Source organism: Podarcis gaigeae, assembly GCF_964106915.1.
Source record: "Podarcis gaigeae genome assembly, chromosome: 9".
NCBI lineage: Eukaryota > Metazoa > Chordata > Lepidosauria > Squamata > Lacertidae > Podarcis > Podarcis gaigeae.
In genome coordinates this window covers 50,111,249-50,131,592 of record NC_139685.1, presented here as the reverse complement: position 1 = coordinate 50,131,592, position 20,344 = coordinate 50,111,249, and the positions used below count along the sequence as shown (strand labels likewise).

General features: G+C 40.9%; 1 long non-coding RNA gene across 1 annotated transcript in view; it reads left to right on the top strand.

Annotated features, from left to right (window-relative positions):
- Nucleotides 1–13,083, top strand: part of LOC310852573 — a 120,297-nt gene extending 107,214 nt beyond the window's left edge. Inside the window, exons 2-3 of the long non-coding RNA XR_014568279.1 lie at nucleotides 12,745–12,849; nucleotides 12,918–13,083. This is a non-coding gene — a long non-coding RNA (uncharacterized lncRNA). The remainder of the gene's footprint in view (nucleotides 1–12,744; nucleotides 12,850–12,917) is intronic.
- The last annotated feature ends 7,261 nt before the right edge of the window (nucleotides 13,084–20,344 follow it).

The following is a 20,344-nucleotide window of genomic DNA, read 5'->3' as shown; positions in this document are numbered from 1 at the left end:
TGGGTAAGACAGCCCTGACTATACACATAAACAGAACCATACACATAATATGAAGGTCATCCACTCATCTGCCACTTTTGAATATCCAGTGTATAATTATTATGCCCAACGTATTATCAAGTTCCAAATAGTATGTAACAATACATTAAAAACTCAATTCTTCAATAAATGCATTGTTGAATTATCCACCAAGTTTAGATTATATATACCCTTAGGTGAATTAGTCCAATTGATCTTAAATAGGACAGTGTTTTTAATTACAACTATTTTTCCAAGAGACTTGGGTATTTTTTAGAAGGTTGGGTAACTATTTCCTCCCTATTGTATTCTCATCCCTGTTAGCAAAACCTGAGGTAAAAAAATAAAAAATATTCTCTCATCTTGTCAATTACTCCTTTGCCAGAGTTATGGTGCTTGTAGTCATGAGAACAGCAAAGAAATGATTGCATACTGCTTCACCAGTCTTGGCCACTGCACTAACACCAATTATCAGCTGCCACTGGGAATTGGATTTCAACCTTTTGCTGCTTTTGACTTTTCCTGCTTTGACTCAGGAAGAAAGAGGTTAAGCTGAGAATGCAAAAGAAAGGAAGGAAGAGAAGAGAAGAGAAGAGAAGAGAAGAGAAGAGAAGAGAAGAGAAGAGAACAGAAGAGAAAGATTGTCCCTTGCCTTCCATGCTGGCTGTTTTCATAGACAAAAACATTAAATATGCATCCTGGAGGGCAATAAAGGAGACTGTCTAGCAGTGATGTTCTATGGGAAACAGAATGTGTTTGTTCCAATGCCGCCAGTATAATGGTCTCTTCAGTTTGTGAAATACTCTCCCCAGAGAAATGCATCTGATACTTCCATTGTGCACCAGGTTAAGAAATATTTATTTAGCCAGGCTTTCGGCAGTGAAGTTAACCTCAACTCTGCTGCTCATCTTTTAGTGAGATGGGGTAGGATATGTCCTTTTTATTGCATCTGGATGGATGCACATTTTCGGAATGTTGTATTGTACATTATTTTCTTCTTAACATTTGGCTTTTAACTTATTTTACTTTGTTTGCATTTGAGCCACAACAGGAACAAACACATATCTGAGAGCTGCAACGGATATGCCCACTATTTGTTTAGGAACGTCTGTCTCCATAATGTGTTTCAGGATTCCTAGCTTACATATTCACCAAGGCCAACAACAGCACAACCTAGCTTCACTGCAGAGTGTGAAGTAACCCAAAGAAGATTGATCGTGTAGTGCAGAGATAGCCAATGAGATGGCCTCCAGTCACTGTAGGACTATAGTCCCTATCAGCCCTAGTTAGCATGGTTACTGGTTAGAAATTATGGGAGTTGTAGTCTATCAGCATCTGGAGGTCACCATGTTGGCTACCCCTATTGTAGTGCATAGTTTTGGACCTGGGTCAGGAAGGAATAGGTTCAAATCTCTTCTTAGCCATAATGCTCACATTGGACAAGGCTCCGAGCCAAATTTACCACAATGGGCTGGTGTGACAATAAAGCAGACATCCCTATGCATACTGCACTGAACAACTTGGTGGAGATGCAGGATACAAATTGTAATGAACAAACAAACAAACAAACAAACAAACATGATTTCGCGTAGTCCTTACCTTTTTAGACAACCAGTCTCTGTATTACAAGATAGTGCTCTGTCAATGTCAAATATATCATATGCAAACACAGAGAGGGGAACCTGTGGCCTTCCAAATATTGTTGAACTCCAAATCCCAGCCAGCATAACCCAGTGGTCAGGGATGATGGGAGTTGCAATCCAGCAACATCTGGCCTAAACATTTTATCATAATTCTGTGAACCATTGGTGTCTGAATCTCACCATCCTAACACACACTTCAGGATATTCCACACCCTACTCATTCGGTCTCTTTTGTCCTCTATATGTGTGTTCCTTATGGCAGCAGTAAACACAGGCACGTGCCTTCAAAGCACTAGATAGTGCAGAACTGGAACTGAACAAGCCAGGCTCAATTTCTGTGAAACAAATTGTCTCTGGAAGTAGGTGTACTTTATATGATACATAGTTAACATACATGTGTCATACATATGCCAACACATCCAGCAAGGAAGAAAGGACCAATCTTCAATAGTGAAAAGGACAGAGCAGGAATTCAGTAATCGTTGCAAGTCACATCCCAAGGAAAATGTACTGAATCCCAATAAAGAGGAAACTTCTTCAATAAGTCTTCAGATAATCCCTAAAGATTTGCAAGGATTTTTAAAAAGTTGCTTTGTAGCTTTGCGAGAGTTTCTCCCCCCCCCCCCCGCCTTATGGGAATGTTTGCTAAGCATCTACAGGGGATGCTAAAAAGAATTCACAGATTCACTTTGCTAATCCTTCGTACATATTAGGGTATGTAACCTTTTATGGCTGTGAATTACCTAGGAGTTATCCCCATTGAACTGATTAGTATTTATTTCTGAGTGGACAGGTATAGGATTGTATTGTAAGTCCCAACTATATCTTTATCTTGCAGAATGAAAAGGTTGTTAAAGGTTGCAGATATTAAAAAAGATGAAATGGCTTTTACCTTTTCTACCAAATAATTTTAGAAAAGACCAGCTCTTGTTTAGTCCATCACTTCTATGTAAATGAGCTGAAGATTCAAAGCCCTCTCGTGAAGGATGTGTGCACTATCATAGAAGAAAACTGATTTTCTCAGCATATCAAGTTTAATTATGTGTGCTCAGGTGGCGCTGTGGTCTAAACCACAGAGCCAAGGGCTTGCCAATCAGAAGGTTGGTTGTTCGAATCCCTGACAAGGGGTGAGCTCCCGTTGCTCGGTCCCAGTTCCTGCCAACCTAGCTGTTCGAAAGCACGTCAAAGTGCAAGTAGATAAATAGGTACCGCTCCGGCGGGAAGGTAAACGGCATTTCCGTGCGCTGCTCTGGTTCGCCAGAAGCGGCTTAGTCATGCTGTGGCCATATGACCCGGAAGCTGTCTGTGGACAAATGCCGGCTAGAGCGAGATGAGCGCTGCAACCCCAGAGTCAGCCATGACTGGACCTAACAGTCAGGGGTACCTTTACCTTTAACTTCTGCTTGAACATATGCTGAAGTCAGGTCTCTGCATGTAGTCAAGAATGAAAACTGGAATCAAGACAGACAACTACATTGTTATATACAGGTTGCATTTATTCTGTCTACGTGATGCAGAATCATGTATAAGAACTTCAGAAAAATCTTTCTCGATCAGACCAGGGTCAATGGGCACATTAGGAATTTTAAGAAAGGGCAGTGGGTTAAGTCACAAAATGGCTGCGATGGTGTGTGTGTGTGTGGTATAACACAAAATGGCTGCCACATCAAAAAGAGAAGAAAAAATAGCAGAGCCACAAAAAGGTGTAGACATGTTCTCCATCACTCAACAGCCATCAGTGGAAAAAAACACCTATCAGCCACCACTGTGCTCAGTTATAGAGTGAAATCTTTTAGCACCCCTCCTGTGTTCAGAATGAAATGGAGGGTGAGTATCCAACCTAGGCAAGTAATGAATGTGGGCATGAATGAATGAATGTGCTCAGCATAGGAGAGGCCAAGCCAGTTTGTACAGGAACTGAGCAAAAATGGCAGACACTTGTTCATGCAGTCTATAGAGCTGCTGTTGATGGTAAATTCCACTGCAATTAAATTTCCTGGGGCTTTTAGAAATGATGGCAAGCTTTGTTACTTCTGTTTCTCCTCCTTGCTGCAAATACATACCATGATCCTCAGTGTGCTGTTTCTGTACTGCAACTCAATATGTCCTGTATATCATTGGGATTGTTCCTCTTTGCATATGTCTGCCATGTATCATACTGACACACATCAACTGTTGACACACAGCATCTGACACACAGCAATTTGCATGTGTGCTGCCTATAAGAGCACACTCAGTGACTACGGGCTCTGGAATGTAATGAGAGACAGTTGTCAGGAGATTTTATTCCCTTATTAGTTTCAACTCTTTCTGTCAGATGGGTGGGGGGAATTTTTTTGGCAGGAAACAAGCACTGAGACCTAATCTGGATCTAAAATATGTCCAGATTGAGATTCTGTAGCTGCTTGTCTTTCAAAATATAAGTAACCGGTTTAAGTACTTTTTTTGGGTTTTTTGCTAAAGCATGTTTATTGTAGTGTACAGCTCAATCCTTACTGTATAAGTAAGGAACAGAGAGCACTTCTTAAATAAAATTTCATTAAAACATCCGCTAGGAGGAATATTTGATTCGGCTTAGCATAGGCCTGAATGAAGAAGCCCTGCATCAATGGAGGTCAGTTTTTCCAACTGATATTAACTGAAAAGCAACATTTTTTTTAAGTTTCAAGTGCCCTAGTCTGTTGAACTCTGTTACATTTAGCATTTGTAGATGGTGCATTTGTAGCTGCCTGAAGATTAAACACATGGTTTTAACACTGCAGTGTAACAACGTAGGAGTTTATTTTTTAAGTGTTTGGGGGTTTTAGGTTAAAAGAGAATGCTGCAGAGCACTGTACGACTTGTAGATTTTGAATTTACAAGCCTTAAGCTTTCTCTCACTATTTATCATATAAACATAACCCCAGCCCTTGATCCATGCCCTTCCTATAAATGAATGCCATGGTGAGAACTTTGTAGCCAGCAGAGGAAGCTCTCTGAAAGTGATCTTTCACAGAGAGAAAACCTAGAGTTCTAGTTGCTAAGTGATAGTAATCTTGTATTTATTCCCAAACAAACTCTAGAAGTGAAAAGTGAGACTCCTGACACATATTTCTTACTGCTTTCCAAGCATTACCAGTTTCAGTGTGACATAAATTAAATTCTGTTTTGCAGTGTGCTGCAAAACTACAGCTTGTATTCAGCTAAGAGTAGATCAGAGTAGACATACTGAAATCAATGAAATTAAGTTACTTCTTAATGGGGATAACTTCTTAATGTGCCTTTGTCTAGAGATCACCTTATGCCAACATGCCTTTTTTTTAAACTAATGAAGTATATTAGACAGTATAATGCCTACACAGAAGTAAGCCCCAGTGAATTCAATGCAGATTAATCCCAGGTAATTGTGTATAAGCTTTCAGCCTTATACAGTTGTTTTGAAAGAGGTACACCTTTTTGAAACTGTTCTATCAGTATAATAGACAAATGCATTCAAGCATAAAATGACTGGCAACTAACCATCTAAGCATGTCACTGTACGCACTGTAAACTGGTGTCAAGTGCAAACATTTTCCTTTGACTAATACAGCAACCTGTGCACGTCAAATGCCCAGGTGAAAGTGTCATAGATCATAGAATCATCGAGCTGGAAGTCACCATGAGGATCATGTAGCCCAATCCCCTGAAATGAAGGAATCTTTTGCCCAACGTGGGGCTTGAACCCACAACCATGAGAGTAAAAATCTCATGCTATTTAAATGATCATCAAACCAGCATTAGAAAGAACATAAAAATGAACTTCAAGAGAAAACCAAAGGCCTATTTACACCAGCAACCTTTTCCACAGTTGCTCCACATCATGATAGCAGTCATGAGCATCAGCCATTGCTTAAATTAGTGATTGATACATCCATAGTTTAAGTATGTGCTGACTGAAGAAGGGTTTTGTTTTCCCCCCTGTCCTGAATCTTCCAGCACCATACAGCTTCACTGATGACTCTAGGTGTCTAGTACTATGAGAAGGGGAGGAAGACTTTTGTCAAACCACTGGATACAGTTTAGGGAACTTGGTTGCTACCAGATCATCTGCATGTTGAACGTTCATTGGTATTTGTTTAACAAAGTGGTTATACGGCAATGAATATTCACATTGATTTGCTTTTGGTGTGTTTACAGGTCATCCCGTTGGTCATTTGTTCATCCCACATTTCCCAATCACTTTCCAAACTGCAAAATATACAACCACAAAGTTCATTTGCTGTGGAAAGGCAATGGAGCACTTTTCAAGCCACTTGAAATGTGCAAACTTGAAGTCCTGATATGAAGTTCAATCTTTCCTGCAAAATACTGACAGTCTGGATAGTCTGGATGGAAAGACTGATAGTCTCACATTGAGACACTGAAAGAAGGAAGCTTACCTCTAAATCTGTGTTCCACATAATACCTCTCCCCAGCCAAGAAATGTAGCAGTACTGCCACAACTCCTTTCTAGAAACCTCACACTGTAACCTAAAACTGGGGCAACCCCCCCCCCCCCACTGCATAGGCAAACCCACCCCAGAGCATGTACCTTCCCCAACAAATTTGTTCACAGCTTGTAGAACAAATTGTTACTCAGGAAAAGTGTACCACCCCTGGAGTGTTTAGGATTACATTCTCCCCTGCAGAGTTTATGTGCTTCCCACCGACAGGAAGATATCCAACAACTGAGGCTTTCCCCCATCACTGTATCTCTATTCAATTTCTCCCTGTCATACACTTGTTAAAAATACAAAAGTCTGCCACAAAATGTAATAAGGCTTAGAGGTGCCTTTCCGGGTGGCAGGGGGATGGAGAAGAAAACTACAAGTGTAATAAATAATCTGGATGTCAGAAGAAAATGAGCTGAGTCTTTGGCTACAGGGAAATAATGAAGAGTGGATCTGCTGGAGAAATCCTCATCCCCACAATAATAACGAGACCCAGGGTAGGAGCCACTCTTGTTTATTGTGTTTCGACATGAGATGAAAAAGTATATGTTGGAAATGGTGTCTTTTCTATTTCTGTACCTTGGAATACAGAATCAGTGTGACATATGATAAAGGAAACAGAGGCATAAGAGAAAAGGCCTTCATATTATTAATAAGTCAAATTACTAGGGACTATTACGTAAAAATACCATAGCAACCTTGATAGCAATTGGGTTCCAGCTGCTGATAGCAGCTTTATCTAAGCTTGCTTCCATATGGTTAGGTCTTCCAGCATAGCTGAGGTCAAATTAGAAGTGATGTTAATTATGTGAATGCCAGAAGCAGCTCAGCAGGTGGGCTGGAGCCACTATACCAGCTTCTCGAAGGGTGGGTTGCTGTTTCTTTCTGGGAGGGAGAGGGGACAGGCAAGATGATGGGCTAGTCAGAATTGTGTAATTGCACAGGCAGAGCCAATCCAGGCTCCTGCCAGGCTCCTGCTTTTGCACCAGTCAACCTCTGCACTGTCTTACCTCTATGCTTCTCAGTAAGCAACAGTGAATGCCATTTAAAATAATGCTTTTGGTAATGTAACAGTCAGCCAAGGAGAAGCCTGAGCATCCTGGGCGATATTTAAGTTTACCTCTTTCATTTTGTACCAAGGTCCAGATAATTTGTATTTCATGCTGTGCTGCTCCAATGGGATACTGATACTTTATATTTTAATTCTGGATGCTTGCATTCTAATGTTTGTGTAGCTGGTTTTTATACTCTGAAAATTGATCAGAAGCATATCTTAGCAATAAGTAGTGCACATTAATTAATGTAACAAAAATTCATTCACTCATTAACAAAAACCACATCTCTGAAGCTTCTCCTTACATTTAAGAGAAGCCTCAATGGGTGCCTATTCAAACTTCCTTAGAAATAGCAAATGACATAGAAGCTTCAGAGAGTTGTTTGTTGAGACTGTGGAGAATTACCCCAGGTTATATGTAGAGAATGAGCTTCTATTTACTACTGCCAATTCATCAAGTGTGTGGAGGGGTTTCATTTTTTTACTCCCGCTATATTATGTGGTCTACTGACATCTTTCACTATAACCCAGAGCTGTGGGACTTTGAACATGATACAAAACCAGCCAGACATACTTTATAAGTAAATAAAAAACAAAACATTATAATTGCCTATGAGGGCAAGGTAATATAAAAACTACACTTACATTGTTCACTTTTTCTTTAAGACTCATTATTGCTTTTATATGGCCATGGTTATTATAGTCAGCAATTGCTTTCAAATACAGATATTTACATAAGGCTGATTTGTGAAGCATAGTTTCTATCCCTAACAGACATATATGCCAATTACCCTTAGACGCTTTCCCCCAGTCAATCAATTTGCACCTGCACCAGGTACTGAAAGGCTTCTGCTAGTTTACTTATGAGCCAGGTGTGCAGGCAGTTCTCTCTTTGGCCAGCTTCAGAATCTCCTCACTGCTTAAAACCCTTTGACAGCCTCTCTGCCAATCTTCACCCTTCTTTTGGGGGACACTATCCTTCCAGACTTTCCCTATCCTTGGTAGCCTCTTGCCTGCCTTTTTCATGCTCAACCCCCCAGCCTCCCACAGTAACACTCTCTCCCTGAACAGTGGTAGTTGTGGTCGATTAATGTTCCAGCCAGCATACACTTCAACCAATCTGATTTGAGTAGCATAGAATTCGTCCCCCTCCATCAGACCACTTTTCCATGCCCAGTGAATGACCAAGAATTTCTATCCAGCAAGCCAATCAGAAGAGAAATTCTACAGCCCTCTTCCTGAACATAACCCCCCCCCCAGCTTTCTATAGACAACCCTAACTCTAACCTAACAGCCAATAGATATTTAGTATTTTAAACGTAAACTTTACAGCAAAACGTTATATAGTGTACATAAAGCAAACCCCCTCTTAGTAAACACATTTTTAAAGGTGGTTTCTCTGCAGTTACCATGGGAAGAAGAAGAAGAAGAAGAAGAAGAAGAAGAAGAAGAAGAAGAAGAAGAAGAAGAAGAAGAAGAAGAATTTATTATTTATGCCTCGCCCATCTGGCTGGGCTTCCCAGTCACTCTGGGCAGCTTCCAACAAAATATTAAAATACCATAATGCATCAAACATTAAAAGCTTCCCTAAACAGGGCTGCCTTCAGATGTCAAGAAGAGAAAGAGTTAAACTTCCACTTCACCGCACCCTCACCATTGTCCAGAGGTTGCTCAGGCTTCCAGGCAGCTGTTATTTATATAACAGAAATGTGTGCTTTAATTGCATTAACACGATTAAAGTCATGTCTAGTTTGGCCTTCAGACTTTCATAATTTAGAGACTAGCAGAGAAGTTAGCAAATTAAGCGTAAGCATTTGGGTTCAAGCTTGGCTAATTGTGAGACAGGCTTGTTGAACTTATGTATCTTTACATACAATAAACAAGTACACTTTGTTTTTTTTAATGTGTTGTTTGTGTGATGAGAAAGAGGTTTGTCAAATGACTGTTCATGTCTTCTTTTCGTTCATTGGGCAGAACAAGAGGAGAAGGTGATAGAAGAATCTGAAAAACAGAGCAATATTCAGGAACGAAAAACATATGTTCAGGCACACAGATGCCTATAAAAGGACACATTCTACAATCACAAATCAAGAATTCACAAATATTGTACCAACTCTATGAAACATTAACAAATTATCTGCCATTCCAGCTTGCACTCATGTATTTGCTCCATCCCCTACAGCTCTGTGCTTTGTGTAACCAAAAAATGTGTTTCTATTTAGGAGCTGAATTACTTGATAAATATCAAAGGAACATACTTGGCAAAATTTCGTTTTAAGGCTTTCCTTGAGGGAACACAGTGAACTGATTCCTATGGTGTTTTCTGCTCATTCTCTTTAGCGGTATTTAATAACTTTAATGAATAATTAGTGCTCTTTAGTAGAGTTTAAATTAAAGCAGTTCTATCTATCTACCTAGGGGACGCAGGTGGCGCTGTGGGTTAAAGCCTCAGCGCCTAGGACTTGCCGATCAAAAGGTGGGCGGTTCGAATCCCTGCGGCGGGGTGCGCTCCCGCTGCTCGGTCCCAGCGCCTGCCAACCTAGCAGTTCGAAAGCACCTCCGGGTGCAAGTAGATAAATAGGGACCGCTTACCAGCGGGAAGGTAAACGGCGTTTCCGTGTGCAGCTCTGGCTCGCCAGAGCAGCGATGTCACGCTGGCCACGTGACCCGGAAGTGTCTTCGGACAGCGCTGGCCCCTGGCCTCTTAAGTGAGATGGGCGCACAACCCCAGAGTCTGTCAAGACTGGCCCGTACGGGCAGGGGTACCTTTACCTTTTATCTATCTACCTACTCACATGCAAAATGGTAAATTGTTCCATGTATCAGCAAGCTTGGTGGTTCTGTGCCTACCCCTAGGAATAGTAATTATTGTTAAAAAAAATAGTGGGTTTTGTAATCATAATCATAATAATACTATTAGCAATACCCCCACTCCAGGTAAAAATGTGCCACGATATTGTCACTAATACAATGTTGCTACTAAGTAAGCTGTCACTAATTCATTAAATTATCAAATGTATGAAATTTCATAATATTGGTTGCATGTTTTACCTAGATGTACTGGACAATGCCCACAAAATTGTTTCTGATAAAAGTCACTCACCTCTGTCTATGGTAGTTTTTGTCCTACTTTACAAAAGACAATCCTCTGTTTGAAGACCACCCTCCTCTGCCTTAAGTGCTTTCTGGTCCAAGTCTGAAAGATAAAGTGCTCTAGGAGGGGAGAGTGGAGTCTCAAAGTCGCCCATTTGCAATAAGCAACAGCAAACTGAGGAGGCAGATAGGTCACATGTCCACACTCTCCCCACTAAATTACAGCACTCATTACAAAAGCTGCACCTACAAACATTGAAAAATGTGCATTTACTGGCGAGAATGCAACAATACTTAAACCCTTTTGAAATGGATAGGTACCTTCTCTGCTGAATTATCATCCTTCTCTTCAAGGCCAGCCACTCTAGCAAGCATCTTTATTCCTTATATTTGAACAGCCTTAAGGCCACCAGTGCAGGTTCATAATTAGCCGGAAGGTAACAATAAGGCACCATTATAACATTATAACAAAGTTGCAAACTATATTTTAGTCTTATCTGAATTACTGGATGGAGGGAGAGAAGTTTCTTCAAATGTGTGAATCCCCATGTTTACTGTGTGGATTTTTAAAATATAATTTTCATTTCATTTTTTTTAACCACTGGAACAAAAATACCCACTCCCATGCAAATCTCCTGCATTCTTCTTCTTTACCCACTAGATACATGTGCCCACATTCTGCTTTGCTCCTTTATAAGCTTATTGCCACATGAAAATTTATGTATTGGTTACCAGGTTTCCATAATACTGAAATCATGTATCCTCCTTATCCAGCTGGTGAATGTATATATACAGTTCCAATTCTTAAAATGCCATAAATATTCTGAATGTAAATAGAAAACTGGAAGGGAAAAAGTAAATAGAATCAGACGGTGAAAGAAAAAGGACTGCAGAGCTCAACAAAGAGAAAATGGAAAGGAAACACTCTCATTGAACTTTGACTGCGTGATCTTGCTGGTATTGGAATTTGCAGTTGTTTGGAGACACGGGAAATTGTTTCTTCGTTACTCCCTGTCGGAGGAAGAGGATGTCAGCAGGGTCTAATCAGCAGTTAAAGGCTCAGCTGGAGGGACGAGGTTTCTGCTAGCACCTGGTTCCTCATTTCTCCAAGCTCTCCTTGTGCTAGGAATGTTGATTTGGTGATTTGATTTCTTCCCAGCCTTGCTCACATTGGCCTGTTATGTTGGCCGCTGCGAGTTGTGCATCAGGGAAAGGCTGTATAGCAGCAGTAGAGCATCTGCTTTGCATGAAGAAGGTTCTGGGTTCAATCTTCAGCATCTCTAGGTAGGCAGGGCTGGGAATGTTCCCTCTGCCTCTGCCAGTCAGTGCATACAGTATTGAGCTAGATGGACCAAATGACCAGTGTCAGATGGTCCATTACAGCTAATAGGGCACAGCCCTCCAAAGGAAAATGTCAAACAAATGCTTAACCAACCCACCCCAATCTCAAAGCTACATACTCTTTCCTGCCCGTACACATTTTATACTTCTGTTTGAATCCAGACAAACTCTGTAGACTTTTCTGTCAATCTACAATTCTCTAACCAATCAGGACTCTGCCTCACCCAGCCATTCCTAATCCAAAAGTATAGTTGTGGCAAAGAGGTTCCTCCCATGTGTCTCTAAACATAAGGAACCATATGACTGATCAGGTTGCCTGAAATTCAGCTCTACAATGCAGACCTCTAATCTCTTGCTCCTTCTAATATGTTGCTACAAGACTAACTGGCAGCACCAGTATCCATCTAGCAGGGCTGTCCTGAGGGGTAGTCTGAGCATGCTCAGAGCTGTTTCCTTCAAAGAACATTCTTTGCAGCTAGCAAGGGGAAGGGTGTGGCTGCTTGTTTGAGCAGCTTGATTTTATTAAAAAATAAAAAATAAACGTGGAAGAATACTGGGCAGAGCATATGTTCAAAACGAAGTTCCAGATATTATCATTGTGCAATTGGCATGATGGATGTTCTTTTTCCAACTATTGTTAAATTAAAATGTTAGGGTCCATTTCCATCTTTAAACCTTGCCCAGGTTAGAGCTGTTTGTGGTGAGAGGAACCAGCAGGTAGGCACTGAAGAGGCATATGGGCACTTGGATAAAGAGTCTCCTCTTCTTCCAAGACCTAAGCCCAGAAGAGCATCTTTTGGGCTTGGGGCTTTGATTGCTGGAAGAAGCTGTCCATCCAGATGCCTGTTCCGCAAACAGCCCTGGTGTGGAGCTAGTGACTTTTGACAATAATGCTGTAACCTTTTCTGTGTAGCATCTCAGAATGGTTTTTTAACCATTGAAAATAAGTGGGATAGTTAGAGGGCCACTTGAAAAAGAAATGGAAAGGCATTCCATCCTATTTCAAACAATCATACCAGCTCAGCCTAGTGCAGGGAGGCTATCAGGTGTGCGTGCAGGAGCCAGGCCCTGTGACCAGTAGGACTCTGCTGGACCAGGGCCTTCCTATGTTTGTTCTGAAGAGGCAAGGTGTGGCCACACAGGTGAGGCCGATTGGTAACTCACAGCACCTGGTGGCAAGAGCCAGGAAGGGATATAAGGTCAGCATTTTCCCTTTGGCTCTTTGCCACAGCAACACGTTCCCTGCCTTGCTGTGTTTGACTCCTTGCTTCTTGATCCTCGGACGCCTGAGTTCGTGACTCCTTGCTTCTTGATCCTCAGATGCTTGACTTCATGACTCCTTGCTTCTTTATCCTCAGACCCTTGACTTCGTGACTCCTTGCTTCCTGACCCTCAGACCCTTGGCTTCTTGACTCCTGGCTTCTGGACTCCCGTTCCTGCTCCCACCCCATCATCTTGCCCCCGGTCCCAATGTCCCCAGCCAGGACTTTGATCGCCTGTGAACCGGACTGTGACAGAGGCCCATATAAGTATATTCCCCCATGTGAGGAAACTTGCAAATAATTGCATCATAGCAGGCCATCAAAGGTGGCTATAAGATTGGGGATCTTCTCTTCTGATGGTCTTCCTGCTATCACCCACACCATGTGTTTCTGGCTACATTGCTCCTTTTGTATTCTGATGATAAGCAATGCTTTTGCTAGTGGTTCTCATTGCAGGAGACACTCTTACGTTTGGCAAAGGCTTGCCTGCTCGCCACGTGTGCACAACCGAAAGTGTCTAAAGTCTTGGTTGCAAGAAGGCCCTGCAAAGCAAGTGAAACAACACTGAGCAGCTTTAAAAAATAACTCAAAAGGCAAGATTGTTCTTTCACACTGCCAGACAGTTGATAAGAATACTACTGTTTGCTTACTCTGATGAGAAATCCAGGACCACTTTGAGGAGCACTGAGAAGGTGAAGGAGGCTGCTGGAGTGCTGCACACTGAGTTGAAAACAACCACACAGGTCTCTAGCATTTAACAGTCTGCAACATTTCAGCAGCTGAACTTTCTGACATGTTCATTGTATTTATTTTCCATTATTTAAGTTAGGGCTCCGTGCCCTTGACATCTGCTGCTGATTTGCCCTCCCACAACAAGCAGCGGGGCTTCGAGTCTCTCAGAAACTGGAGCACAGAGAGACTCTCTGCAGATTTATGCTTCTTTTTAACTATCTGTCGAATTTGGCTCATTTCTTTCTCCAAAGCTTCAATGTGCAGAACAGTTGCTCGGCAGAAATGTTGATAGACTGCCACAATTTTTAGGGCCAAGGTTTTATGCCACGTTAGAAAAGCTGCACTCCAGATTCAGTACATTAAAAATACTGTCTTAAGAGAATCACTTTGAAAAGAAAAGAATAGCAAATAATGAACTTAAGCAGCTTTAGGAAACTGGTTATCTTTTATAGAAGAGATCCCTCACTGACATCAACTTATGCAAAAACGATTCCTTATGATCCACAGCATTAGAAATGTTTAAAACTTTGAACATTAATAAGAGTTATAGATACCCTTTGACCAGTTGCTCTGTATTTTTCTGCCAAAGTATCATGTTGCCAAGTGAAATAAATTTCAGCATATTGATCTGAGACTGGAAAAAAGCGTCAAAAGATTCTTCAGAATTAATCAAGCTTGCATTGTCAAATGCACAATGCATACACAGCCCAGAGTGGCTGGGAAAACCCAGCCAGATGGGTGGTGTATAAATAAATTATTATTATTATTATTATTATTATTATTATTATTATTATTACTGATCCCTTGCCTGCAGTCTTGAGGAGTCCAGTCCAATAACATCCAGATACACCCAGAGCCAGCCCTCCCATTAGGCAGCATGAGATGGCTGCATCTGGCAGCAAATGTTAAGTGATGAACGACAGTGGCAAGATGTTGGAGGGCAGAGTTGTGTGTACCATCACTCAGCCTGCCTTGCACCCCCAAGCTACTGTGATGCCAGAAGTCTAGCAAAAATCTCTGTCCCATTCTCAGCGTTGAAAGAGGATTCAACAGGAAAGAGGAGCCAGTGTGGCGTAGTGGTTAAGAGCGATAGTCTCGTAATCTGGGGAACCAGGTTCGCGTCTCCGCTCCTCCACATGCAGCTGCTGGGTGACCTTGGGCCAGTCACACTTCTTTGAAGTCTCTCAGCCCCACTCACCTCACAGAGTGTTTGTTGTGGGGGAGGAAGGGAAAGGAGATTGTGAGCCGCTTTGAGACTCCTGAAGGGGAGTGAAAGGCGGGATATCAAATCCAAACTTCTCCTCTTCTTCTTCAACTGTCAGCCTGCTCAGTTTCTGTATATGGCATAGAAATAAACTGTACTTGGCTGGCCCTGCTCATGTCTTGTAGGGCTCAAATTGATCTTTATTCTGCATGGATCACTAATAGTAACTATGCATTTCAGTTCCACCATCAAATCATTTGGCTTGGAGTTACCTTAGGAATGATGTGATGGCTAGTTGCAACCGGTATATTTATAGTGTGTTGTTGACAAAAATAACGTCCACTCTACAACCATCAAACATACCACATAATAAATAGGGGCTGAGGAAAACTAGATATTTGGCTACAAATCATCCAAACAAGCTACCAGTGCAATCTATCATATGAGGATGATGTTTTCACAAGCACTGCTTGTGACCTCATTTAAGATCTGCTCTTGTAGGGCATCAATGACAAACTCTTTTCAGTGGTGGCACAAAATTATGGAATTTCTTTCACATTGAGATCTGCCTCTTCTCTTCCTCTTTTAGCATTTAAACACCCATTGAAAACTTTTGTTTATTTAACATGCTTTGGGGTTTGTTTTTCTTCATTTTTTTCTGGCTTTTAACCTGCTCTTTCAGGTGTGCTTTTTTCTGCTGCTATCTACTGCTGCCTTCAGACAGAAAAGTGGGATTAAAAAAATAAGAAATCTAATGTAAAATATAACCTAAAAACAATAAGCACCTTTAGATTTGCACTGATCTCAGCTTGGCAGTTTGAAATCAATGTGGCATAATATTATTTAAGTCTGAGTGTATTGTGCCCATGTAGAGTAGATAGAGATGAACTGACTAACTAATTTAATGGAAATGCTTTCCGTTCTTCTCTATAAAGGAAAAGGCTATATAGAGATTCAGGGCTGTGTGATAGAAGACTCAGCTGGCATTGTACAAGGCAGCTTGCTGGAACTAAGTCTTAAATCTGTCTTTACTTCCAAGACGGTAAAGGAAGTACTTGTGTAGTGGTGAAGTTGTAAAAAAGCAATATATTTCTTTAATTTAACTGGTCATCAGCCAGCAAAGCTCCCAAAGCTGCTTACAAATCACTAAAAAAAAGTCAGTCTCTGCTCTCTGGCTAAAAATACATGTCCTAAAAGCATCTGAAAAGACGCAACACAAAGGGAAAAGATATTGGCAGGGAGGAGGAAATAAGCAAACTCAGGTTGAAGTTCTTAATTGCAAGTTGTTCTAATAGCCAGGGCAGGAGGCACCATAAATTGCTGGTCTCTCAGCTTCCCTTCTCTTTCCTCCTCTGCTGCTGCCTTATGGATGATTGCTAGTAGGTGAGATCGATGCCTATTTTGCAAAGAAGAGTTAAACATTCATACAGATGTAACAGGCACGGCCAGACGTACAGGCACTGTGAATATTTTTTAATGGTGGGGGAAGTGGTTGTTGCTGAACAGTTATAATTCTTCCTTATTTCAATGTATTTTTTTTTAAAGTTGAACTTAATAAAATAATATGATTAAACTACACATATATCTTTTTTGATTGTGAAACTTGACTGTGCCTCTGTTTAAGATTTAGTAAAAACTTTGCTCCATCTATCACACATTTGGGAAACATAATGTATTGTTCAACATAATGCCTCCACAGCCCATTTTTAAAATATATTCCTGACCAACAAAAACATTCAGAAAACAGCTTTCACTTATCAGAACTGCACTGATAATAATGACTTTAGATCAATTAGCGTATGGAATTTTTATTTTTAAGATGGATGAGATTTCCATATGGAGTCACATTGCTGTTGGGAATATTTTTACAGAGAGCTGCCAAACTGCAGATTGGAACAAAATGATGAATTATTAAGTTTTGTGGCGTAACGAATTTTGAAGGAACGACTCCAGACTGCACTGTCACATAAAACCAAATCTGGCAGTATTTCCCAATCCATCACTTAAAGGAGACTGTATTTAGGCATCAGATTTTCATCAGAATTTTTTATATATATAAGCATAGATAATAGAACATCAAAGACATCTTAACCAAATTAAAACACCCTCCCTCAACTAATAGATTCTACTGCCACAAAACACAAGTTTACAAATGTAGTGAACTAGACCATGTTATGTGTGCTGTGTTAAAAAAAAGGAAGAAGACTCAGCTTGGCTTGATCATTGTTATTCTGTCCTATATTTGCTGTGCCGACAAGAATATATTTCACCAATGAATGTTTAATGACTTGTGAACATCTTGCTTCCTTTTGTTTAAAAGGGAAAACAATTCATAGTACACTGCATGTAAAAGAGAAACTATATTATGTACAGTTTAAAGGCAACCAAGAATTTATTCTATCAGCATTGATGGAAATTATTTCTAAGCAAAAGTATCAGGCTGAGGTGAAATAATCAATCAATGTGTGACCTTTGGCACATTTATCGACAGCAAATTCCTTTGAGAACAATCCAGGCCAAGAATACCGCTTGCTCTGACAGTGACGTTCACCTGTTCGGGTGGCGAGAATAGGGATAGGGGTATTTGGGCCGAACCCAGCGCCTCCCTTTCCTTAGGTTGTGCTGTCCACAAACAACCTTCTGAAATTATCCATCCTCTTTTGTGGGTAGAGATACAGTTTGTGTGTGGTGCGGTGGAAGGGAACCAATTCGCTGAATCTCTCCAGGTGAGAAGAAAGCCTCAGGGGATGGGACTCACCATTAGCAGTGGTATTAGCACAGCTTTCTTCTCCCCTTGCCTCAATGTCTCATTTTGTGTTGCTTTGGCTATTCACAAGCAATTAGCTCCTTACTGCTCTAGCCAAGCATCCGGCATCATCACTCAGTTGACCCTTCTTTTTTAATTTTCTTAAAAAAACTTTTAATATAAATACATTACAAAAACTATACACACTTGACATTACATTACATATATTACGCACAAAACATACGTCACATATCTCACCTTAACCACCCCTTCCACCTACCTACCATCAAAGACACCGACATATTGTGGTTATTAACTTCCAACTAGTTTCATTGTGTAATTTTGTCAATCTTTAATCTATGCGCATTTCATATTGCTTATTATGTTTATCCTTTATGATAATTACTTCCTTTCTCTCATCTAACTTTTATCTTCCTCTCTTCCTCTCGTCTAACTTCTCTATTTATTAGATTGATTTATACTTCTGTCAGGAGATTTGTGTTTTCTCTATAGGTTTTGAGTTAATCATTAAATATTGACCCTTTTAAGGAGTCCTTTCTGTCTCGACAGAAGATATTGAACCTGTGACCTCATGTCTCTTGTTTTGTTTCCTGTCTTGCAGCCGTCCTATACTTCTACGTCTCGGGCTCCTTGGGTCATCTGCAGCCCTTTCCTGTGACGAAAGGCTGTCTCTCTCGCTTTTCGTGCCTGTTTGTGCTTCCTGAGAGCTTTGGCTGTGTTCCAGCCTGCTCCCAGCTACAGCCTTATCAGCCTGCTCTCCAAGGTCAGGAGGAGGCGAAATCTGCAACTGTGGGCTCTCCTCTACCTGAGTAAAATCCAAACCTCTCTGTTCTTGGCTGCTATTGGCAGGCGGCTGCAAACCTTTGCTTGGAGCTGGTGTATTCATGACACCACCATTTTGCAGTCCTCCCAATTCTGTGGACCATTCCAGGGTACTAGGGTAGAGGGCAGGGAGGGATGAAATGGCAGCCACCACTTAAAACAGAGAAATATAGCAATACTCGGTGAATTCCTACTAAGCTTGATTTGTCTGGTGCTTTTTGTTTTTGTTTCTTTTAAAGATGCAGAATTGCTACAACAGAATTTCAAAAAAACCCTTTCCCCCATTTTTACTGCACTCTCTGTTTCACAGGCTACCCACGGAAGAAATTCCATGCAGTTATCCAAGAGGAAAGAATATTAATTCTGTAAGACAGTGCCAATATTCTACTCACTCAGGAAACTTACTTAACATTCCCATCATTCCTTCTATTTTGGAAGCTCAGCTTGTATCATTGCTTATATAGCCCAAAAGGCACAACCCATGCACAAGAGGAAGGGATAAGCAGGCTTGGAGCAACCTCAGGGTTTGCAGAAGTGAAAAACTTTAGCAGAGAGGGAGTTCAAAGGGGGCTATGTGTAGGGACAGGGAGTAATTTAGCTCACTTCGCATTTAAAGGTGCACTTGCATAACTCATACTTCCTGAAATGATATGCAAACTGAAACATAGCCATCCTTCAAAAATCACATTTCTAAATTTGCAGGGCGGTTTTCCAGCCAAGTAGTATATACGAAAATGCATTTACCAGGGTAAAATGTAAAAGGAAATGAATCTATTGGTGAAAATAACATACAAACCTATATTATATTAGGTGAAATTGCTTTGCATAAATGTGTATAACAAGGGAACTTGTACATTCATACCTCAGGTTACAGACGCTTCAGGTTGCTTTTTTTCGGGTTACTGACACACCAAAACCCGGAAGTACAGAATGGGTTACTTCCGGGTTTTGGCGGTTGTGCATGCGCAGAAGCGCCGAATCACAACCCGCACGTGCGCAGACATGTCGCTGCGGGTTGCAAACGCTGCAGGTTGCAAACGTGCCTCCTGCATGGATAACGTTCACAACCCGAGCATCCACTGTATTAAAATGTGTAAATATTAGGAGTAAATCATGAGCATTTAAATAAATAAGTTACAAAGTAATGTTGAAATGTGCACTGAACATAAGACTGGAAAGATGAGGACTAAGAGAAACTGAAAACTGACAGATTTTTTTTTCTTCTGTAGCTGCACAGTGGCCATGTAATGTTGACTGACTGTTGGGTAGCAAGGCACAAAATGGTGGATGCAGGAATAGAATGGACGGACTGGAGTCCTGAGCAGCATCACTCCACACTGCAACATTTTGTTGCAGGCCTCACTAGTCTTTCTCTGTTTTTATTTGCAACATGCTTAGGGTGAAAACAATCCCATTGTTCCAGAACATCCTGAATAGAAGTTTATGATGATTGCAATGAAAGGAAACATAATAGGTTCTCTTTTATTAGACCATGGCTATTGCTACAGCTAGGATCTTAAACTACGGTATGTCTTTAGTGTTTTTTTAAAAAAAGAAAATTGCTTTGGTATTTTATGATGCCTTCATATCACCAGCTGCCTACACTGAACTGGATACCCCAATTGCTAAATGAAGCCAAGCAGTGAAGCAAATAATCCATTTGCCGTACAAAACTATTGGTTTAAAAATCTAGAAATGAAACGGATGGAGTTTTACAATATCCAGATGCATCACTTTCGGGAAGTGTGAGAGAGAAAAGAATAAGTAGTAACTTTGAAAAGTTTCTTCAAATGTAAGACAATCATAAACCCATTCTAGATGACCCCAAGTTCAGTCTAGTCCAGCATCCTCATCTCACAGCAGCCAATCAGATGCTCATGGGAAGCCCACAAGCATAACCTGAGTGCAACAGCACTTTGCCCATTTGCAATTCCCAGCAACTGGTATTTAGAGATATATG